We start from the raw sequence: 25,689 nt of genomic DNA, 5'->3' as shown, positions 1-25,689 counted from the left end.
CTTGCACTCACTTCTGTTCCGATTTTTTCCTTCCTTCCCTCCACCCCTTCCCCTAGATGGCAGGCAGTTTTATATATGTTAGATATGTTATAGTATATCCTAGACACAATACATATGTGCAGAACCGAATTTCTTGTTGCACAGGAAAAATTGGATTCAGAAGGTAAAAATAACCTGGGAAGAAAAACAAAAATGTAAACAATTTACACTCATTTCCCAGTGTCTCTTCTCTGGGTGTAGTTGATTCTGTTCCTCATTGATCAATTGGAACTGAATTAGATCTCTTTGTCAAGAATCTCTACTTCCATCAGAATACATCCTCATACAGTATTGTTGTTGAAGTGTATAATGATCTCCTGGTTCTGCTCATTTCACTCAGCATCAGTTCATGTAAGTCTCTCCCATGCTCTCTGTATTCATTATGTTGGTCATTTCTTACAGAACAGTAATATTCCATAACATTCATATACCACAATTTATTCAGCCATTCTCCAATTGATAGACATCTACTTAGTTTCCAGTTTCTGGCCAATACAAAGAGGGCTGCCACAAACATTCTTACACATGCATGTCCTTTTCCCTTCTTTAAAATCTCTTTGGGATATATGCCCAGTAGTAATATTACTGTATCAAAGAGTATGCACCGTTTAATAACTTTTTCAGCATAATTCCAAATTGCTCTCCAGAATGGCTGGATGTATTCACAATTCCACCAATAATGTATCAATGTCCCAGTTTTCCCACATCCCCTCCAACATTCTAGCCAATCTGACAGGTGTGTAGTGGTATCTTAGAGTTGTCTTAATTTGCATTTCTCGGATTAACAATGACTTGGACCATCTTTTCATGTAGCTAGAAATAGTTTCAATTTCTTCACCTGAGAATTGTCTGTTCATATCTTTTGATTTCTTATAAATTAGAGTCAATTCTTTCTATATTTTGGAAATGAGGTCTTTATCAGAACCTTTGATGATAAAAATGTTTTCCCAGTTTATTCCTTCCCTTCTAATCTTGACTGCATTAGTTTTGTTTCTCCAAAAACTTTTCAATTTGATATAATCAACCTTTTCTATTTTGTGATCAATAATGATCTCTAGTTCTTCTTTGATCATAAATTCCTTCCTTTTCCACAGGTCTGAGAAGGAAACCATCCCATGATCCTCTAATTTATTTATAGTCTCATTCTTTATGCCTAGGTCATGAACCCATTTCAACCTTATCTTGGTGTATGGTGGTAAGTGTGTGCTATTTTCTGCCATACTAATTTCCAATTTTCCCAGCAATTTTTGTCAAATAGTGATTTCTTATCCCAAAAGCTGGGGTCTTTGTGTTTGGCAAACGCTACATTATTAAAGTTGTTGGCTGTTTTATCCTTTGAACCTAACCTATTCAACTGATCAACTATTCTTTGCCAATACCAAATATTTTTGGTAACCATTGCTTTATAATATAATTTTAGATCTGGTACAAGTAGATAGGCCAACTTCATTTATTTTTTTTTTATTAATTCCTTTGAAATTTTTGACCTTTTGTTTTTCCATATAAACTTTCTTGTTATATTTTCTATTTCATGAAAGTTTTTTTTTTTTTCAGTCTGATTGGTAATAGTGCTAAATAAATAGATTAGGTAGTATTATCATCTTTCTTGTATTTGCTCGCCCTATCCAAGGGCATTTAATATTTTTTTTCCAATTCTTAGATCTGACTTTATTTGTCTGGGAAGTGTTTTGTAGTTTTGCTCATATAGTTTCTGATTTTCCCTTAGCAGATAGATTCCTAAATATTTTATACTATCAGTAGTTTCTTTAAATGGAATTTCTCTTTGTAACCCTAACTGTTGAATTTTGTTAGTGATATATAAGAATGCTAATGATTTATGTGGGTTTATTTTGTATCCTGCAACTTTGCGAAAGTTGTGGATTATTTCTAATAGCCTTTTAGTAGAATCTCTGGGGTTCTCTAAGTGTACCATCATTCGTCAGCAAAGACTGATAATTTTGGTTTCCTCATTACCTACTCTTATTCCTTTAATCTCTTTCCCAACTGTATTTGCCAAAGCTGGCATTTCTAATACAATATTGAATAGTAATGGTGATAGTGGACAACCTTGTTTCACTCCTGATCTTATTGGGATGGTTCCAGTTTATCCCCATTACATATGATGCTTACTGATCATTTTCAATAGATGCTACTGATTAATTTAAGGAAAAAAAAAACATTTATTCCTATACTCTTAAATGTTTTTATTGGGAATGGATGTTGGATTTTATCAAATGCTTTTTCTGCATCTATTGAGATGATCATATGGTTTTTGTTAATTTGGTCATTGATGTAGCCAATTATACTAATAGTTTTTCTAATATTGAACTATATTCCTGGTATAATTCCTACTTGATCATAATGTATTATATTGGGGATGATTTTCTGTAGTCTTTTTGCTAATATTTTATTTAAGATTTTACCATCAATATTCATTAGGGGGATTGGTCTATAATTTTCTTTCTGTTTTCAACCTACCTGGTTTAAGTATCAGAACCATGTCTGTGTCATAAAAGGAATTTAGTAGGACTCCTTCAATCCCTATTTTTTCAAATAGTTTATATAACATTGGAGTTAATTTTTCTTTAAATAGTTAGTAGAATTCTTATATAACTCCATCTGGTCTTGGGGATTTTTTCTTAGGGAGTTGATTAATAGCTTGTTCTATTTCTTTTTATGAAGTAGGACTATTTAAGCAATTTACTTCCTCCCCACTGTGCTCAAAAAGTTATGAATCCAGTAATCTTTGATCCAGTAATGTTACTACTGGGCTTATATCCCAAAGAGCTTTTAAAGAAAGGAAAGAGACTTGTATGTGCAAGAATGTTTGTAACAGTCTGTCAAGTCCAGGCTACCTCCTCTGAAAGGCTCAGAATCAGTCCTAGTAAGGATAAGCAAAAGTCTTTGTCCCATGTTGTGGGCAACAAAATGTAGAGTTCTGATGTCTGTAGATTATAATCCTTCTCTGGGAGGAGGTTTCTTTTTTTTATAATCTTTCCCTCTGTGAGCAGGTTTCTTGCGAGGCTTCTGGAGCCTTCCCCTCCAAAAGTGTGGGATTGCTGGACTTGTGAATGCACGGGACATTTTTTCTTTGACTCAATCCAGACTGTTGTTCAGACTCAATGTTGCCTCTTTTTAATCCTCCCAGAGAATGGGCTTGTGGGAACTGCAGGGGCTTGTGGCAACTACTTCAACCAATGAACTTGCTTCTTTAAAGCATTCCTTTCAAAAGTGAAAACTCCCTTAAAGGTTTGAACTAAAGGTGTGAATTCTGAGCTAGAGAATTGTTAAGAACCAACTTAGCACTTAGTAAGAATCTAACATCTCCCCCTTTCTTTTGATTTGGAACATAGGGTGGTCATGAACTTGAAACATAAATTCATCAATATGGGAGGTTTTACACATAATTACATAAATTACATAAACACATAGTAACATAACACATGCTAGAAGTGATGTAACAAATAGCGTGATCAAACAATCATAAATTGAGAATTTATACATTTCCATAAGTCCATTGGCCATTAGTTCATGTGCCAGAAATCCAAAAATTCCTGCAAGTTTTTAAAGTTCTTTAACAGTCTTCTTATCAGCCATGCTCTTTCAGTGTCAGATGTTTCTTAGATTTTCTCCTTTGTTTTGAGGTCTTTCTCTTTTTCTATCTCTCTCTGATGGACAAGACGAATAAGACTCATGGGCACCCATCTGATTCCTTCTCCATCGGAAGAAATACAGGCAAACCCTCTCCCCCAAGCAGTGCTCAAAAGTGAATTGTGTGTCAACTCCTGTTTCCAAATTGTGTCTGACTTGGATCTTACATAATTCATGAAACTCTGCAAGCCACAATAAGTTTTGTCCAGGTTCTAGACATGTTCTTGCTATGGATTCCCAATCATTCTGGGTTAGGACTTCATAAGACAAACCATCTAATAACATTTGAATATAAGCTGATGTAGACCCATAACGGGTACAACCTTTTTTCAAATCTTTAATTTTATTCAAATCTAAAGGCCAGAAACTGGAAACTGAGTGAATGCCCATCTATTGGAGAATGGCTGAATAAATTGTGGTATATAAATATTATAGAATAGTATTGTTTTATAAGAAATAACTAACAGGATGATTTCAGAACAGCCTGGAGAGACTTACATGAACTGAGGCTTAGTGAAATGAGCAGGAACAAGAGACCATTATATACTTCAAGAACAATACTATATGATAATCAATTCTGATGGATGCAGTCATCTTAAACAATGAGATGAACCAAATCAGTTCCAATAACACAGTAATGGAATTGAACCAGCTACACCCGGTGAAAGAGCTCCTGGAGATGACAATGAACAACTAAATAGAATTCCCAATCCTTTATTTTTGTTTGCCTTTACAAGCTAATTATACACTATTTCAAAGTCCGATTCTTTTTATACAGCAAAATAACTGTTTGGATATGTATACATATATTGTATTTAATTTATACTTTAACATATTGGTCAACCTGCCATCTTGGGTAGGGAGTGGGGAAAAGGAGGGGAAAAATTGGAACAAAAAGTTTGGCAATTGTCAATGCTGTAAAATTACTCATGCATATATCTGGCAAATAAAAAGGTAATTTAGAGAGGAGGAGGAACATTTTTTTTTATGTTTTTATGTTTGTTTTTTATGTTCCTCCTCCCTCTAAAATTCCCTCAGATATGATAGGTTTCTTTGCCTCTTTGTGGGATGTAGTACACTATCCACTTTACATTTCTACTTCCCTTTTTTATGTTATATCAGTAAAATCTAATTATACATGTGGTCTTTTTGTATATCCACCACAGAAGAACAGTTTTCATGAGTTCCTTTTATGTTTTTATGCTTCTCTTGTGTCCGATGTTTGGAGATCAAATTTTTTTGCTTAGGTCTGTTTTTTTTTTTTTTTCTTAGAAACAAATGGAATTCATCTGTTTCATTAAATTCCATGTTCTTTTCCATGGGAGAAAAATCTCAGCTTAGCTGGGTAGTTTATTATTCTTGGCTACATTCCAAGTTCTTTTGCCTTTTGGAATATCAGGCAGCCAGATCTTGAGTGACACTTATTGTAGCACATCAGTATTTGAATTGTTTTTTTTCCTGGCTGCTTATAATATTTTTCCTTAGTTTGAAAGTTCTGAAATGTGGCCACAATATTCCTTGGAGTTTTTATTTTAGGGTCTTTTTCAGAAGTGTTCAATGAAGAACCCCACTGTTCGGATTAGCGACTGCCCTGGGTCTAGAGGCTGAGCAGTGAAAGTGTCACTGCCCCAAACCAAAGCCTGCTTTGGGGCTGTGGGTATTAGCAGTTGCCTAGCAAATAGTCCTGCACCAGCAATGGAAGTAGCTCTGCCCAAGGAAGCACAGTCATGATGCAGAAGTTCTATCGCCTCAGGCTGAGCCCCCCCCACGGTGCAGATTAGAGAGTGTCCCGGACTACGCCCCTCTTCCGTGCAGATTTGTGACTGCCCCATGCTGCAGAATGAAGCTGCAAAGCTGTGCTGTGGTGTGTGCTAAGTCACTTCCAGATTTTGGTGGGTATAGGCAGGTCTTGTTAGGTTCTGGTGTTTTTAGAGTATCTTCTATCTTGGGCTTTAATTTTTCTTTTGCTTTACTGCTTTGCAATCAAGGTAGAGCAGGCAGCCTATAGCAGAGTTGTCTCTATAACTTTTCTAGCCACAGAAGCTACCTCCGTCCCTGGTCCACTTTGGACAGTAGCCTCTCCTATCTCCCTGTTTGTGATGATCTGTTCTAGCCACTCAGGACAAATCTTTTCTGGCGATCTTCCAGATTACCTTTGGATGGTAAATTGTTGTACTTCTAATCTTCATGAATTTTACCAGTCAAGCACTATTTTTGAGGCTGGATTTAATAATTGATCATGAAGGCATGAGAGGAAGAGCTTAGAAAGTTGCATGTGCCTTCTCTGCCATCTTGGCTCCGCCCTCTCCTACCCCCCAATGAAGTCTTGGAAACAGAAAATATACTAGTTTGCAGCTCATCAACTTTTTTCTTCTTGTGATTTTATGTATATATACAAGATACATTATTGTGTGACCACATGCCTAAGGAAATGAGATAGGAATATGTCATACTATACAAATCAGTCTCTGGATCTTCTGATTTACCAAATGGTCCTTCTTAATGCATGTACTATATTTCCAAACATTACATCTGTGAGGACTATGTTGAAAAAGGTGAAACAAATGTGTGCTTTCTCAATCTACCTACATGAAATTCCAAGATTAATTATGCTATGTCAGTTCCTTCCGTTTATGATATCTGCTGGAGAGATCATGCTTTGTCATTGTGAAGCACTCTGCTAATAAAATGGTTATTATAAACAAATCACTGGCAGATATGTAATATTTTAAGAAGGTTCCTTCTGGAACTTCCGGTCAAGGTGTTGGAGAGGACACACATGTATTTAATCTCTGTCTTTGCTCTCAGAATTTATTTCATGACAACCCTTGGAATTAGTGCTTGATTGGAAAAAAAAAGCCACAAATAATTACCAAGAGAAAACATCCTTGAAATTCACCAAAAAAGATCTGTTTTTGCTTGGGGGTGGGGAAGGCTAGATAGGCACAGACTGAGGGCAGGCAGCAAAAGTGTGGCAGGCAGCTCACACTGAACAGACTGGAGGGGGGAGGGATGTGATCGCTGCCTTTTCTGTGGCAAGACCTTTACCACACTGTGGATATTTGGTCTTGGCAGCAAGCCAGGATCAGCAGAGAAGCTATAAACACAGGAGGTAAAGAGTATAATCCAGAAAAGCTAGGGTCTCTGGGGACCTGGCCACCCTCTCCACTCCCCACCCCCAGATTGTTTCAGCAGATTCTTAGAGCCTCAGAGTCTCAGAGACCAGATGCAGCACAGTCATTGCCCTGTTGATTTAAAAAACCTGTATTCTCCTCAATTGCAATCCATTTCTGCTATCTGATTGCATTGTGGCTGACTGATCAGGTAATCCCTTTCTTCCATGTGATTACTTTTCTGTTGGTTGATCACATCAGAGTCCTGATCTTCTAAAGACTGAGGTATCACCTCAGCTGCCATCATGCCCCACCTGTCTTTTGATTGAGGTCCTTCTCTCATTTCCCTGGGTCAATCCACATTCTGAGGCCCAGTGGAAGTTCTTGTGGCATTTTTGACATGGAGTTTTAGGTCTTCTCTCAGCCAGTTTTCTCACTCTGTCTCTATAGCTACATTGAGCTCTTAGATGTCCAACTTTTCCCCATTGAAAACATCGATGGGTTTGTCTAGAAGTCCTTTGTCAAGAGGGACCCTGTCTTTCCATGTTCATCATTGTCTGAGTATAATAAGCATTGGTGCTCACTGTAGTACAGCATCTTATGATCTCCTCTAAAGGAGGATCTTTGTGTAGTCCACATGTAATTCTCTTGTAAACCTCATTGGCATTTTCCATAGGCAAATGTCTAGTCATTATTTTCATAGTTGCATCCTCTCCAATAGTTCTTGTGACAGCAGTTTGCAGATGTCCCACAAAATCCGCAAAAGTTTCATTGGGACTTTGCTCTATTTTTTTGAAGGCTTCCCTTCTATCTTTTTTGTCTGGGGAGGGAACCCTAAGCTTTTGTTTCAGCCATGGCGATCTGCTCATAAACTGGTAATTAATATGTTTTGAATTTCTCCATACTGGCCTTCACCAGCTAGATGGTCAAAAGTGAATTGTGTATTAACTCCTGTTTCCCTATTATGTCTGACTTGAATCCTGCATAATTCATGATACTCCAAAAGCCACAACAAGTTTTGTCCAGGTTCTAAACATGTCCTTGCTATGGGTTTCCAATCATTTGGGGTTAGGATTTCATAAGCCAAACTATCTAGTAACATCTTAACATAAGATGATGTAGCCCCATAAAGAGTGCAACCTTTTTTCAAATCCTTAATTTTATCCAAATCAAAGGAGTATCTTCTCCTTTTTTGACCTGAAGAGTCAAGCTCTTCAATCACAGGGTATGCATCTATAAAATCACTTACATTTTGTACTTTTCTCTTAGCCTTAACCAATGCTTTTTCTAATCTTGCCATAGGCTGCTTCACAGGCCATTCTGTTTGTATCACTGCCTCTTCCCCTCCTCCTCCTTCCTCCACCCATGAAGGGTTAATTGAGGTAGGAGGAGATGGGAAATGCTCCTGTTGCTCAGAATTGTACTTAACTCCATTGTTACCTGATTCATCCTTTTCACCTAGTTTAGTTGGGCCCTCCCCCTCCTGTTTTTTTTTTCTTCCTTTTCTTTAGTTTAACACTTTTAAAAGCCACTTGGATTAAACTGTACATACAAAAAGTGTATCTTTGGAAATTAAATTTAGTTTGGAATTGTAGTGTTCACCTAGTTCCTCTCGTACTAATTCCCACTAGTCAAGATCCCATTCTTTTCCCATAGAAAAACAAGGACATATGACCTGCACAGTTTTTAAAAGTTCAGTGATCTCCAACATTATAATCCAAAATTATAATAATTATAATAATTATAATATATATAAATAATTAAAATTGGCTTTTCATAACCTTGACAATACTCTCTAAACATTTTCCTTGAACAGAAACAGAAGTCTGTTTTATAAAAATTTGCCCCATTTCACTGAAATTCTACTTTAGCTCCTTTACACAGTTTCCTTGTTACTCACTCTTATTTCTGGGCCAGAGAGATTTTTCCACCGAAATCTGACTTGGAGGCTTTTCCACTGGAATCAGGATCATGTCTGTCCCACATTCGGGCACCAAAGTGTAATGTTCCCTTTTCTCTAAATTGTAGATCGTTTTCTTGGGGCAGATTTCTTGGGGAGCTTCTGGAGGCAGCCTTGGCTTCAGTTCAGTTCAATAATCCCAAAATGCAGGCAGGAGTTAAAGTCCTTTACTGTCTCTTTCCAAATCTTATCTCCAGATCCTTCATTTTCTCCTTCAAGCCTTGTCTCCTTCACTTGGGGCTTAGCTAGCTTTCTATAGGCCTTCCTCTCTCTTTGGTTCCCGATGAGCTCTTGTCAGAATGTCACCAGCCAGCACGAATGTCTAAGTGGGAATGAAATCTTGACTCCTTTTCCCTGAATCCTGGCTCATTATATCCTCCCAGAGAATGGGATTGTAAGTACTCCCTGGGCTTGTGAGAGCTCCTTAAAAGTATGCTCTCTTTAAAGTGTGAAAGGTGTGAACTCTGAACTAGAGAATTGTTAAATGCCATGCTAAAAGAGATAATTATATCCATTCCAGTGACTTAGCACCTTGTAAGAATCCTAACACACAAGGAGTTAGTGTGTGAGAAGGCTGGTGAGAAGAATCACATGATACAAAGAAGATTAATATTGGGAACATTTCTTCCTATTTTTGTCCAAAACATGATGGAGAATCAAATAAATGAAGGAGCCAAATACCAGATGAGAGTGATTTCTAATGTGACAAATTCACATGAGACATTTACCCCATCCCCAAAGAATGTCATTAAAGTGAAAGAGCACATGGGTTAAATTAAATATGATTAAACAGGGTGCTTTCAGGGACATGGATTTTTAAAGTCTGAGAGAATAGGGAAGGAAAGGCTTTTACAGGAAACTGACATCTTTTTGTATAAGGTTATGCTTGTTAATAGGAACTGGATGGACTTGTTTCAGCATTTACATTATTCCTGATAATGGAGACAGGATGAGCTCTTTTATGATAGTATAAGAAAAGAAGACCAGGAGAAGGATCTGAATTAAAGGAGAAGAAAATGACTTGTGAAGATAAATTGGAAACCTAAATTCTGATGAATTTTGAAAAAAAGGTCAAAAGTTTGAACGTTAATAGGAAAGAAATTCAGGAACCCTTAAAAAACTGATGTTACATGATTGAGCTGAAGGAGAAAGACTATCCATCAAAAAGAGGAAAATAACATGAGTCCAAGGAGAAAGATTTGAAGAGAAGCAGTAGGACATGGTTCAAGTTTCCCCATTGTCACATAATTGATTTGTGACCTCCAAGAAGTCAACAAATTCTTGAATGTCTGTCAGGCAACTCTGTGACATGTACTACTTGCCTATCTTGCATTATTTCCTCTCTGGAAGTTCTCTGTAACAGACAATCACAATTTATATACTTCATCCTACTTTAATTATGGCTCCCACCTTCCCTTTTCACCCCATGTGAATGTATAAATCTGGAGCTGAAACTCCTGAAAGTAGATGACCACAGCAACTGTACAAAATGCTGATAAGAAAAATTAAAAAAAAGATAAAAGTTTAATTAAAAAAAAAACTTTTCAAGATGCAAAAATAAGTGCTTATTACCAATGATAGATAAGATTTATTACTTTTATATTCTGTATTTTATGTGATTTACTAAAACCATGGAAAAAGATATGGTGCCATGAGATAATATATAGAAAGTGTTGTAAAAAGTTTAAAGTGCTAAATGTTAAGCATTGTTGTTATTTTTAACTTTGTCATTTTACAGTAATTTTACATTTTACATTAAGTTTATTATTCTACAATATTTTTGTATCTTATAGAAAAAAGTACAGATGAGTGCAGATGCTCTGGAGGAACTCAATCATCTGACACAGGTACTTAGGATTATGATGTGGCTTCCTCAAACTATAAGAATATTATATTATGTTGATTTAATGTAAGAATATTTTTTTAAAAAATTTTTTCTACCACAATGCCAGCATTAAACAGAACCCAAAGATGTGTTTATATCAAAGAATTTATCACTTAAGTTCTATTCCATTGACCCATAGTAGAAGAGAAGTGATTTTGGGTTCTTGGAGGCCTTGATAATTGAGTCTAATCTCCGGCAAATTTCACCAAGCTTATGTTTGATTCAGGCTGATGATTTTCAGTCATAGAATTTCTCAAGGATGATATACTATTTGTTTCAATGCATTAAAAAGTACCTATTATAGACCCTAAAAAAAGAACACCAAGGAATATTGTGGCTAAGCTGCAGAATTACCACACAAAGGAGAAAATCCTGCAAGAAAAAAACAATTTAAATACCAAGGTGCCACAATAAGGGTCACTCAAGATCTGGCTGCCTCCACATTAAAAGATAGAAGGGCCTGGAACCTGATATTCCGTAAGGCAAAAGATCAAGGACTGCAACCAAGAATGAACTACCCAGCTAAGTTTAGCATCTTTTTCCATGGAAGAAGATGGTCATTCAATGAAATAGAGGAATTCTATATGTTTCTTAGAAAAAAACCAGACTCAAACAAAAAATTTGATCTACATCCACAAGACTGAAGAGAAACAGAAAAAGGTACACAGAACCCTTGAGAACTGTAACTCTGTTGTAGGTATATAAAAAGTAGTCAAGGATAATTTGATTTTACTGATATAAAAGAAAAAAAGGGGGGTGTAGTAAAGGGAAGGATGTTGTTTCTGAAAAAGGGGAAGGGATGATAAAAAGAGGGAAACTACATCCCAGGAAGAGGCATAGAAAATACACCTTATCTGAGGGAACTTAGTGAGGGGGAGAATCATTGTGTGAATCTTACTCTCATCAGGAGAGGTTCAAAGAGTAAATAATTAACATATTTGTTTTTCAGAGAATTTTCTCTCACCTCATTAAAAGGGGGGATAGGAAAAGGTAAAAGACAAAGGAGAATAAGTGAAGGGATTTGGAGGGAGGGGGGAGGGATACTAAAAAAAAAAAGGGAGGGTTGCACGTCACAAGGGGGGTCTGTAAATTAAATATCGGGGAGGGGGATCAGGGGGGTCAAGGGAAAAAGCATAATCTGGGGATAATATGATGGCAGGAAATACAGAATTAGTAATTTTAACGGTAAATGTAAATGGGATGAACGATCCCATCAAATGGAGACGGATAGCAGATTGGATCAAAAATCAGAACCCTACACTATGTTGTCTAACAGGAAACACACTTAAAGCAGGGAGACACATACAGAGTAAAGGTAAAAGGTTGGAACAGAGCCTATTATGCTTCAGGTAAAGCGAAAAAAGCAGGGGTAGCTATCCTTATCTCAGATCAAGCAAAAGCAGAAGTAGATCTCTTTAAAAAAGATAAGGAAGGAAACTATATCCTGCTGAAAGGTAGCATAAATAATGAAGCCATATCAATACTAAACATGTATGCACCAAGTGGTATAGCATCTAACTTTCTAAAGGAAAAGTTAAGAGACTTGCAAGAAGAAATAGACAGTAAAACTATAATAGTGGGAGATCTCAACCTTGCACTCTCAGATTTAGACAAATCAAACCACAAAACAAACAAGAAAGAAATTAAAAAAGTAAATAGAACATTAGAAAAACTAGGTATGATATACCTTTGGAGAAAACTGAATGGCAATAGAAAGGAATATACTTTCTTCTCAGCAGTTCATGGATCCTATACAAAAATAGACCATATATTAGGACATAAAGATCTCAAAATTAAATGTAGGAAGGCAGAAATAGTAAATGCCTTCTTCTCAGACCACAATGCAATAAAAGCTACATTCAGTAAAAAGTTAGGGGTAAATAGACCAAAAAGTAATTGGAAACTGAATAATCTCATCTTAAAGAATGACTGGGTGAAAGAGCAAATTATAGAAACAATTAACAATTTCACCCAAGATAATCACAATGATGAGACATCATACCAAAATCTTTGGGATGCAGCTAAAGCAGTAATAAGGGGAAATTTTATATCTTTAGAGGCTTATTTGAAGAAAATAGAGAAAGAGAAGATTAACGAATTGGGCTTACAACTTAAAAGGCTAGAAAAGACCAAATTATAAACCCCCAACCAAAAATTAAACTTGAAATACAAAAATTAAAAGGAGAAATCAATAATATTGAAAGTAAAAAAAAAAAAAAAAACTATTGAATTAATAAATAAAACCAAGAGTTGGTTTTATGAAAAAGCCAATAAAATAGATAAACCTTTGGTAAATTGGATCAAAAAAAAAGAAAGAGGAAAATCGAATTGATAGTCTTACAAATGAAAAGGGGGATCTTTCCACCAATGAAGAGGAAATTAGAGAAATAATGAGTTACTTTGCCCAACTTCATTCCAATAAATTTGATAACTTAAGTGAAATGGATGACTTCCTCCAAAAATATAGGCTCCCTAGATTAATAGAGGAGGAGATAAATTGCTTAAATAGTCCCATTTCAGAAAAAGAAATAGAACAAGCTATTAATCAACTCCCCAGGAAAAAATCCCCAGGGCCAGATGGATTCACATGTGAATTCTACCAAACATTTAAAGAACAACTAACTCCAATGCTATATAAACTATTTGAAAAAATAGGGGATGAAGGAGTCCTACCAAACTCCTTTTATGACACAGACATGGTACTGATACCTAAACCAGGTAGATCGAAAACTGAGAAAGAAAATTATAGACCAATCTCCTTAATGAATATTGATGCTAAAATCTTAAATAAGATATTAGCAAAAAGACTTCAGAAAATCATCTCCAGGATAATACACTATGATCAAGTAGGATTTATTCCAGGAATGCAGGGCTGGTTTAATATTAGGAAAACTATTAATATAATTGACCATATTAATAATCAAATTAATAAGAACCATATGATCATCTCAATAGATGCAGAAAAAGCATTTGACAAAATCCAACATCCATTCCTACTAAAAACTCTTGAGAGTATAGGAATAAATGGACTATTCCTTAGAATAATCAGGAGCATATATTTAGGACCTTCAGTAAGCATAATATGCAATAGAAATAAACTGCAACCTTTCCCAGTAAGACCAGGAGTGAAACAAAGTTGCCCACTATCACCATTACTATTCAATATAGTACTAGAAACGCTATCCTCAGCAATAAGAGCCGAGAAAGAGATTCAAGGAATTAGAGTAGGAAATGAGGAAATCAAACTATCACTTTTTGCAGATGACATGATGGTATACTTAGAGAACCCCAAAGACTCTCTAAAAAGCTACTAGAAATAATTCAAAATTTCAGCAATGTGGCAGGATACAAAATAAATCCACATAAATCCTCGGCATTTTTATACATCACTAACAAAATGCAACAGCAAGAGATACAAAGAGAAATTCCATTCAAAATAACGGTCGATAGTATAAAATATTTGGGAATATATCTACCAAAGGAAAGTCAGGAATTATATGAGCAAAATTACAAAACACTTGCCACAAAAATAAAATCAGATTTAAATAATTGGAAAGACATTCAGTGCTCTTGGATAGGCCGAGCGAATATAATAAAGATGACAATACTCCCCAAACTAATCTATTTATTTAGTGCTATACCAATCAGACTCCTAAGAAACTATTTTAATGACCTAGAAAAAATAACAACAAAATTCATATGGAAGAATAAAAGGTCAAGAATTGCAAGGGAACTAATGAAAAAAAACTCAGAGGAAGGTGGTCTAAGTGTACCTGACCTAAAGCTATATTATATAGCAGCAGTCACCAAAACCATTTGGTATTGGCTAAGAAATAGACCGGTAGATCAGTGGAACAGATTAGATACAAAGGACAAAAAAGGGTACATCTATAGCAATCCAATCTTTGACAAACCCAAAGATACCAACATTAGGGATAAAAATTCATTATTCGGAAAAAAAACTGTTGGGAAAACTGGAAATTAATATGGCAGAAATTAGATATGGATCCACACTTAACACCATATACCAAGATAAGATCAAAATGGGTCCATGATTTAGGCATAAAGAATGAGATCATAAATAGATTAGAGGAACAGGGAATAGTCTACCTCTCAGACCTGTGGAGGAGGAAGGAATTTATGACCAGAGGAGAATTAGAGATCATTATTGATCACAAAATAGAAGATTTTGATTACATCAAACTAAAAAGTTTCTGTACAAACAATACTAATGCAAACAAGATTAGAAGGGAAGTAACAAATTGGGAAAATATTTAAAAAAAAAAAAAGGTTCTGACAAAGGTCTCATTTCCAAAATATATAGAGAACTGACCCTAATTTATAAGAAACCGAACCATTCTCCAATTGATAAATGGTCAAAGGATATGAACAGACAATTCTCAGAGGAAGAAATTGAAACTATATCCACTCACATGAAAGAGTGTTACAAATCACTACTGATCAGAGAAATGCAAATTGAGACAACTCTGAGATACCACTACACACCTGTCAGATTGGCTAAGATGACAGGAACAAATAACGATGAATGTTGGAGGGGATGTGGGGAAACTGGGACACTAATACATTGCTGGTGGAATTGCGAAAGAATCCAGCCATTCTGGAGAGCAATCTGGAATTATGCCCAAAAAGTTATCAAACTGTGCATACCCTTTGACCCAGCAGCGCTACTACTGGGCTTATATCCCAAAGAAATACTAAAGAGCGGAAAGAGACATATATGTGCCAAAATGTTTGGGGCAGCTCTTTTTGTTGTAGCTAGAAACTGGAAGATGAATGGATGTCCATCTTTTGGAGAATGGTTGGGTAAATTATGGTATATGAAGGTTATGGAATATTATTGCTCTGTAAGAAATGACCAGCAGGAGGAATACAGAGAGGCCTGGAGAGACTTCCATCAACTGATGCTGAGTGAAATGAGCAGAACCAGAAGATCACTATACACTTCAACAACAATACTGTATGAGGATGTATTCTGATGGAAGTGGAAATCTTCAACATAAAGAAAAGCCAACTCACTTCCAGTTGATCAATGATGGACAGAGGTAGCTACACCCAGAGAAGAAACACTGGGAAGTGAATGTAAATTGATAGCACTAATATCTGTCTGCCCAGGTTGCATGTACCTTCGGAATCTAATGTTTATTGTGCAACAAGAAAATGATATTCACACACATGTATTGTATCTAGACTATATTGTAACACATGTAAAATGTATGGGATTGCATGTCATCGGGGGGAGGGAATGGAGGGGGGATAATTTGGAAAAATTGAATACAAGTGATAATATTATAAATATATATATATATATAATAAAAAATTATTAATTTAAAAAAAGTAGCTATTATAAACCAAATAAACAAATTTTAGATGAAACATAATCCTGAGCCACAATGGCAGAGTGAAGCTGGGAATCTGGTCCAGAAGCCACATGAAACCAAGTCTCTGAACAGAGTCTAATCAAATGAAACTACTCTCCAGTCAGGATAGATTAGAAAAACTAAAGAAAGGTCAGTTTCACTGGAGTGAAAAGGATGTTCAGTCCAGCTTAGACAGAGTCTGGAAAACACAGTGAGGGAGTATTAATTTCAACAGATCAGCAACTGAGACACTCAGTCCTGGTTAAGGATACCAGTGGAGTAACCCTCAGTCCCAGCTAAGAAGAGAAATTATGGGAAATCATGCTTTTCTTAAAGAGAGAAAGAAAAGCTACCTCCTGCAAAGACAGAGTGTTCTTGTGCTCAAACCCAGGAAGCTTGAAACAGTGCCTCCTTTAGGAGAAGAGCTCAACCATATAAGTTTAAAAAAAAACGAGAGAAAGAGAGAGAGAGAGAGAGAGAGAGAGAGAGAGAGAGAGAGAGAGAGAGAGAGAGAGAGAGAGAGAGAGAGAGAGAGGAGGAGAGAGAGAAGAGAGAGAGAGAGAGAGAGAGAGAGAGAGAGAGAGAGAGAAAGAGAGAGTGTGGAAATGCAAAAAAAGGAAAGAAAATAAACAAGAAACATAAAAGAATCTTGACCATAGAAAGCTACTATGATGATAGGGAAGAGCAAAGCAACAACTGAAACAAGGGACAAAATAGCCATAGAGGAAATGAAAAGAATGGTATGAATTGGGCTCAAGGCCAAAGAGACTTCTTGTTCTTGCTCATCAAAAAGATAGAGAGGCAAAATAAAGAATGATAAAGAATGAGAGATACAAAGGGAGTTCAACAGTTTGTAAAAGGGAATTCCTTTAAAAATATAATTGTCCAAAGATAAAAAAAAGGAAAAGAAAAAAGAAAAAAGAAAAAAAAATACTGGAAAGTAGAACTAACCAAACGGGAAAAAAAGGGACGCAAAAGGTGAAGAAAATCACAAAGTAAAAATTAGAATGGGGCAAATGGAAGGTAACGATTTCAGGAATCAATCAAACTAAAAGGAATGAAAAAATGAAAGAAAATGTAAAATATCTGCAAAGAGACTAGAAGGCCATGATTGAACAGAGCATTCATGGACAGCATTATCAAAGAAAACTGTCCTGATATTCTAGAAATGGGGAGAATAGTTATTAAAGAATCCATCAATATGGAAAGAGATCCCACAAGGAAAACCCCAAGGATGCCAGAAGTATAATCCCAAGGAAAAATACTGCAAGATGCCAGACAAATGTAATTCAAGTAGGAAAGAGCTACAATCAGGATCATCCAGGATTTAGCAGTATATACAGTAAAAGATCTGAGGCCTGAAATACCATATTCCAGAAGACAAAGAACCTGGGGCTACAAGGAAGAATTAATTACTCAGTGAGTCTGAGTATTATCTTTGAGGGTAGGTGAAAGTTCTTCAAAGAATAGACTTTCTAGTGAAATAATTTTTATTGAAAAAAGCAGAATTAACAGTATTTAAAATTCAAACATAGGACTCAAAAGAAACCTAGAAAGGTAAACAGGGAAAAATACATTTAAATTTTATCCCTACATAGGAAAGTGATATTTGTAACTCTTGAGTGCTACATATATTATTGAAGCAGTTAGAGGTGAGGGAACAGAAGGTGTACTTTTGAATGGACTCTGATGTGATGATATTAAAAGAAAGAATACTTTAAGGGGTAGGAAAAGGATTACTGGGAGAAGAGGACTAGGTAAAATGTGACAGATTACATGAAGATGCACAAAAGACCTATAAACATTCAAAGGAAAAAGGGGGGGGTTAGCATATTCTAAGAGTGTATTTAATCAGTTTTGGTTCAAAGAGGGAATAACTTAGTCATTGAGTTGAATATAGAAATCGATATTACCCCTAAAGAAATAGGAGGAGAAAGGCGAAAGGGAAAAGAGGGACTTGATAGAAGGGAGGGCAGGTAGGGGGTGGGGTGGATTCATAAAACACTAGTACAGATGGAAAAAGAGAACAAAAGTATATACAAGGAAAAATAGGATGGAGGAAATACCGAGCTGATAATCATAACTCTAACTGTGAATGGGATGAACTCTGCCATAAAATGTAAGTGAATAGCTGAGTAGATTAAAAAACAGAATCCTACAATGTGTTGTTTACAAGAAACACATTTGACACAGAGCTACAGAGTAAAATGGAGCAAAATTTATTATGCTTCAACTGGAGTAATAAAACTGCAGTAATCATCCTGATTTCAGATAAAGCAAAAATAAATAGGAATTTATTTAAAAGAGATGAAGAAGGAAAGTACATCTTGTTAAACAATACCATAAACAATGAAGTAGGAATAATTTTAAATCTATATGCATAAAATTCTAGAACATTCAATTTCTTAGAGAAGATATTAAGCCAGTTACAAAAATAAACTAAAAAACGATTCTACTGGGGTACCTTAACCTTCCCCTCACTGAATCAGACAAAGCTAATCACAAAATAAAACAAATCAGGGAAGTTAATGAGGGAAGAATCTTAGAAAACCTAGATATGATAGACCTCTGGAGAAAACTGAATAGGGACATAAAGGAATAGATCTTTTTCTTGGCAATATATAGCACCTACACAAAAATTGACCATGGGGGGAAAAAAAGCTCACAATCAAATGCAGAAAGGCAGAAATGATAAATGCTTCCTTTTCAGACCATGAGGCAATAAAAATTATATTCAATAAAAGGTCAGGAAAAGATAGACTAAAATCCAATTGGAAAGTAAATAATCTAATTCTAAATAGTGTGTCAAACAACAATTCACAGACAGAATCCATAATTTATTCCAAGAGAATGACAATGAGAAAATGTACCAAAACCTATGGGATGCAGCCAAAGCAGTTCTTAGGGGAAATGTTATATATATACCTACATTATAACACACACATATATGCATATATATGTATGTATATGTATATGTGTGTATGTATATATGTATGTATATATACATATATATATGTGTGTATATATATATATACATATATATATATATACACACATATATGTGTGTGTGTGTATATACACACAGTTAACATGAATAAAATAGAGAAAGGGATCAATGGATTGGGCATGTAACTAAAAAAAAAGCTAGCAAAAGAACAAATTAAAAACGTCCCTTTAAATACCAAATAAGAAATACTGAAATTCAAAAGAAGGAATAATAAAATTTAAAGAAAACTATTGAATTAATGAAACTAAGTTGGTTTTAAGAAAACAAATGAACAAAATGGGTGAACCTTTGGTGAATTTGATTAGAAAAAAGGAAAGAAGAAAATCAAATTATCAGCATCAAAAATGAAAAGAATAAACTTACCACCAATGAAAAATATATTAAAGGAATAATTAGGAACTATTTTACCCAAATGTATGCCAGCAACTCTGGATATCTTAACAGAAATAGATGAATATTACAACAACAGTATACATTGCTCAATTTAACAGTAGAGAAATTAAGTAACTTAAATAGTCCTATTTTAGATAAAGAAATTGAACAAGGCATCAATGATCTCCCTAAAAAAAAATTAAAAAAACCTCCACAGTTAGATGGATTCCCAAGTAAATTCTACCAAATATTTAAAGAACAATTAATTCCAATACTGTGTAAACTTTTTGGGAAAAAAGGCTAAGAAGTTCTGTCAAATTCCTTCAGTGACACAAATATGGAAATAATAAGCTAAACTAGGATGAGTCAAAACAGAAAATTACACATTGATCTCCCTAGTGAATATAATATCTTAAATAAAATATTAGCAAAGAGATTATAGCAAAACTTCAGCAGTGTGGGGAGCAAGTATGAAGTAAGGAAATGGTGAAGAACTTACAGCAATGTTAAATTCCTTTTCTGTATTCTATCTTCTCTAGGTCTCTGTGACCTGCATAGGTATGTTCAATGTTTAGGCTACTAATTGCTTAGATTTTTTAATGACATTTATTGTCTGTCCAGGCTATCAATGTTTATTTAGGCTACTAATTGTTTAGTTTTTGAGATATATGATGACATTCAATTAACTGGTGGGGAAGGAGGGGGGCACCTATCTCTTGATGTTCCCCAAACCCATGATGTAATCCTTTTGCAATTAATCCTAAAAAAAACTGTATATGTTCCCTTAGTCCTTTAGCCCTTCTACCTTGAGCTTGCTTTCTTTCCCTCCTCACAGTGGAATTGCTCATTCTCATGAGAATTTGTTAAATAAACAACTTTTCTGCTTTTTACTTTGAGAGGTCTCTGAGAAGTCATTTTTGGATAGGATTTTCTATCCGTCACAGTTTGGGGGCTCAGTCCGGGATGAGTCTTTGGGGGAGATGGCTGCACATCCCAAACGGAGATAGGCGTGCCCATGGATAGTTTTTTTCCCGTGTTCTCTGGCTCTGAGTGTGTAGCCTCCCTCCCTCTCTGACAAAAGACCGGAGGCGGAGATACTCAGTGAAAAGCAGAATTGAAGATAAAAAGGAGAAATAGAGTCCTGAGGAGCCGGCGGTGTTCTAAGCAAACACGTGTTTCTCCAGGTGAGCTTAGAAATCTGGGGGTCTATTGGCTGGTTCAAGGGAGACCCGAGGGATTAGCCCTCCTCAAAATTGCTTTGTTTGGACTGTTTCTCTGACCCCAAGGGAAGGATTTCCTAAGATGATTCTCTCTGGAGTGACCACTGCAGCAAGACAATTGGTCTTTGCTGACAATTTGGTTTGAGACTAAGTTGGGAAAATGGGATAGAAGCAGTCAAAAGAATTTGTCAGGACGGTAGCTAGGTATTAAAAGAAATGTAAAAGATGAAAATAAGAGCTCTACTTGTGTCTGTGTATGTATGTTTGTGCTTTATATTGTTTTTATCCCGTGTTAAAAGTTAGCAAGTTCATAAAAGATAAAGTGTTCAGCCTCTGTGTTGCAGGCTTAGAGAAATAAAATAGCAGGCTGAATTGCTGGGAGTTGGGATTCAGTCAGAGTAGTAATTCTTTCAGAGTGGCTCAGAATTCATTGGTCTTAAATCATGCAATATCTAGGCATTCTCTGGGAAGGCAGAGAGATGCACTAAATGGGCTTGGAAGTTTAGAGAAACTCCGTTTGGATTCTGGGAGGGAAGAATGTTCAAGGTGAAACATTCTCTCCAGGGGCAGGGGTCCTGGGAAAAGCCCCTAGTCTGTTTGGCTGATTTAAAAGCCCTGTTAAGTTGTAAGAATAATGTTAAGAAGTTTGGAAATTGATTATTTGAAAATTTGTTCATGATTTTAAATCTTTTTAATCTGATGTACTAATTTGTAAGTAAATGGAACTTGGCTATTTTAAACTGGTGGGAGAGTTTTCTCTGAAAAGCAGATTTTCAAAGTCCGCTAAAGAGGAGTAATGGCAATACAATCTTATCTGCTTAATACTACCTGGGAAGCTTCTTACTAGTGGCCTTGAAGCAGAAGAAGGCAGAAGAAAAAAAAAGAAAGAAAAGAAAAACTATTTGGTTTGCTTCTGAAACATTGGGTAATTTGTTATCATTATGGGTTATGAATCTTGAAGTTTAAATTAAAAAAAAAAGGTGATTAAAGAAAAGGGACAAAAGAGATTGATTTACAAAAGTAATTAATAGTTTAAATGAAGCATCTAGTCAGAAGAGTTATTAGTTTGGAAGTGTTTAAAGTATGTCGAAGAAGGTTTAAGTAAGTAAGCATTGGGAGGAGAGAGACAGAGATGGGACAGGAGAAGGAAGGTGATTTAAGAAGATTGATTAGTTGGAGCAAATGATTTCAAGAAGAAATCAGTGGGGAAAAGAAGGAACTTGTTGGAAAGGGAGTCATGGAGAGATGACTGTGAGACGGGATGTATTTTTGCAGGAGGAGAACAGCAGTGGAAAGCTGCAGCCATTTTTGGCTGAAGAAAGCAAACTGATCTGGTTACTCATACAACATGTTAATTGAGTGAATATTTGTTTGTAAAATACATAATGGCTTTGTGTTTAATGAATACGATCAAAAATGTGATATATAATCTGAAAGGGCTATTTTAAAAAAGAGTTTAATTGATGTTTTTAAAAACTTTTCAGATTCTTTTCTGTGAAAATAGAGTTTTAATTCACTATATTGATGTCAATTATTTAGAGGGACTCCAAGGATAGTAGTTTTTGCCTTTGTCCTTTTGAAAATGTTTTTGTTATGGACAATATGTAGTTTATGATTTTTCTGTGTATTTGGTATTTAAAAAAAGCAAAATGATTGATATAATATTCAATTTATGGAACATCCACTTGAGTATGTAAGAATTGTGTGATCATTCTGGAATTAATTTCTTATTGTTAAAAGTCTTACAATATGTAGATGATCTTCTTGTGGCAGGGAAGAAAAAGAGTGGCCTTGTCCAAGTTACTATCAGTTTGTTAAGTTATTTAAGAGCACAGGATCTGAGAATTTCTTAAGAAACATTGTAATTTGTGAAATGTGAGGTAAAATATTTAGGTCATTGTATGAATGAAGGGAAAAAAGAAATTAGATCCTGAAATTACTTGAGGGAAAGAATGGAAACAGTAAAGGAAAGGGATTGGCACACAGGGCATTGGTCACTGAAATTTTGACTAATCTTATATTGCCTAAGAACATTGCAGTGATTCATGTGCAGGGGCACCAAGGAGGACATTCATTTGAGATAAGGAGAAACTGCTTTGCAGATGAGGAGGCAAAACGGCCTGGAGAAGAGGAATCTGTAAGTACAGAGGAGATGATGGTGCTAATTCTGGCATTTCTGCCTCCAATGCTTCCACCTTCCTTTATTGCAGAAGGGAAGCAGGAAACCCAAAGCCTTGGCGCTCAGGAGGATAAAGAGGGCACTGGCTCCTCCCTGACGGCAGAGAGGTACCGATCACAGCAGGTATGAGACATGTACTCCGAACATTTACATCAGGGCAGTCATTGGGGTTTCCAAGGCCTGTGTGATATAGTGCTAAGTTTGTGGCACTGGTTTGTACATAATAGCAGGCAATTGGTCAGTGGGTGTCCTGTTTGTCAGAGTATGAATAGGGCGGCCCAATGACAAGTCCAAAAAGGAGGAAGGCCCCCTAGTATCAGGCCTTTCCAAAAGCATACAGGTGGACTTTACCAAGCTGCCATCAGTGGGGTGTCTCAGATATCTGCTGGTCGTAGTGGACCATCTGACCTCATGGGTGGAGGCCTTTCCCCTTACATGGGCAACTGCCTCAGCAGTTTGTAAAAGTACTCCTTGAGCATATCATTCCGGGGTATAGGATGGTGGAGCAGGTAGATTCAGACCAAGGCACACATTTCATGACTAAGATCCTCCAATCTGTGGCCCAATCATGGGACTTATATACCCCATGGCATCTGCCCTCATCAGGTAAAGTGGAAAGGATGGATAAGGAAATTAAACAGCAACTGACTAAATTGGAGTTAGAGACACAATTGCCCTGGACCAGGTACCTTCCCCTTGCCTTATTAAGAATTAGAACAAAACCCCGAAGGGATGTGGGATTATCACCTTATGAGTTATTGTATGGTCACCCTTATCTAAAAGGGATTCAAAATTCCTCCTTGGATGCAATGTTTGAGACCAAGGATTTGTTTTTAGGAAAATATGTCATGTCTTTATTGCAACATCTAAAAACTTTACACCTAAAAGGGCTTATTGTTCAGACTCCTCCCTTAGGATTCACAGTGCATAAGTTCCAGCTTGGAGACCAGCGTCCTGGTTCAGACATGGAAGGAGGACAAGCTGACCCTGAGCTGGAAAGGACCGTTCCAGATCCTGTTGACTTCAGATACAGCAACACGCACCAAAAAGATAGGTTGGGCACATCACATTCGAGTCAAAGGTCCCATGGATTTGCTAAAGAAGTGAGCAGTAGAGACTGATCCAGGAACATTAAAAGTGCAGCTGAGCAAAGACTGATTAATTGTGCATGTAAAATCTTTTTGACTTGTCTCATTTGGGGAACTGTCTTGGAACTTTTCTTGTTTGTACTAGATATTACAATTTATTGAACTGTATTGTTAGGAATTAGGGGTATTATATACTAGTAAGGAGAATTGGGTATGAACCAAACCCAAAGGGTTGGAGACTGTGCCTTGTATATGCATATATGCTTTTATGTGGGTACACCCTTTGTATTGGTACCTCGAGAGCTGTGTAGTAAAAGCATCACTGGACCCTGACTAGTACAGTTTAGGGAGATATTGCCTACATCAGACTGGTACAGGGCCATGGATGGGAGAAAGTAAGTGTACATGGACATTTACTTGCAGGTCAGAGAAGGGAGCTATCATAGACTACAGTAGGTATGTGAATAGATGGAATCAAACTAGTATAACTTGTTATGATGGATCAGTAATTCGCTGTATCCAAAGTTCTAATAGCTGGTGGTCTTGATTTGATGGTAGCTGGTGAAAACAACTTTTATGGTATGGACTAATTGCTATCAGTGATATTATTTTGTTACCATTATGTTTACCCTGTATGATTACACTAATAACCAAAATAGTCCACCGATCTCTTTCAAAATTATTGCATCCAGAGGGTGCTGTTAAAATGATGATTCTCCAGAAAAGAGGCTGGAGAGTGTTGGAAGGGGATAAATCTGATAGTGAACTTGATAAACAATGTATGAGCTTGTTAACTGACTTTGAGCAATGTGTAAGTTCTTAATAGAGCATGTGATAAAAATCACTTACATATTAGGAGTGGGGAGCTGTGGGGAGCAAGTATGAAGTAAGGATATTGTGAAGAACTTAAAGCAATGTTAAATTCAATGTTTAGGCTACTAATTGCTTAGATTTTTTTATGACATTTATGTCTGTCCAGGCTATCGATGTTTATTTAGGCTACTAATTGTTTAGTTTTTGAGATATATGATGACATTCAATTAACTGGTGGGGAAGGAGGGGGGCACCTATCTCTTAATGTTCCCCAAACCCATGATGTAATCCTTTTGCAATTAATCCTATAAAAACTCTATATGTTCCCTTAGTCCTTTAGCCCTTCTACCTTGAGCTTGCTTTCTTTCCCTACTCACGGTGGAATTGCTCATTCTCATGAGAATTTGTTAAATAACTTCTGATTTTTACTTTGAGAGGTCTCTGAGAAGTCATTTTTGGATAGGATTTTCAATCCTCACAGCAGGATAATACATTATGAGTAAGTGGGATTTATACCAGGAATGCAGGCCTGATTCAATATCAGGAAAACTATAGCTATATTCCATCATATCAATAACAAAAGCAACAGAAATCATATGATAATTTCAGTAGATACATTAAAAGCTTTTGACAAAATACAGTACCTATTCCTACTAAAAACAGAGAATCGGGATAAAGGGAATTTTTTTGAAAATATAAGCATTATCTATCTAAAACCAACAGACAGCATCATTTGCAATGGAGAGAACCTGGACAAATTCCCAATAAGATCAGTGGGGAAACAAGAATGCCTCTTATCACCATTATGATTCAGTATTGCACTAGAAATATTGGCTTTAGCAGTAAGAAAAGAAAAATGAAAGGAATTAGAATAGGCAATAAGGAGACTACAAATCCTTGCAGATGACATGATATACTAGAATACTAGAAAATTATCCAAAAACTTCCTTGAAATAACAGTTTTACAAAGTTGCAGTGTATAAA

General features: G+C 36.0%; 1 long non-coding RNA gene across 1 annotated transcript; it reads left to right on the top strand.

Moving 5' to 3' along the window:
- The first annotated feature begins 20,442 nt into the window (after positions 1-20,442).
- On the top strand, positions 20,443-24,690 carry LOC141544659 (uncharacterized). Its single transcript, XR_012482742.1, has 3 exons — positions 20,443-20,589; positions 22,836-22,927; positions 23,720-24,690. It is a non-coding gene; the product is annotated as an uncharacterized LOC141544659 (long non-coding RNA).
- The last annotated feature ends 999 nt before the right edge of the window (positions 24,691-25,689 follow it).

Source organism: Sminthopsis crassicaudata, chromosome 5 (genome assembly GCF_048593235.1).
Source record: "Sminthopsis crassicaudata isolate SCR6 chromosome 5, ASM4859323v1, whole genome shotgun sequence".
NCBI classification, from domain to species: domain Eukaryota; kingdom Metazoa; phylum Chordata; class Mammalia; order Dasyuromorphia; family Dasyuridae; genus Sminthopsis; species Sminthopsis crassicaudata.
This window is presented reverse-complemented; position numbering and strand designations above follow the sequence as displayed.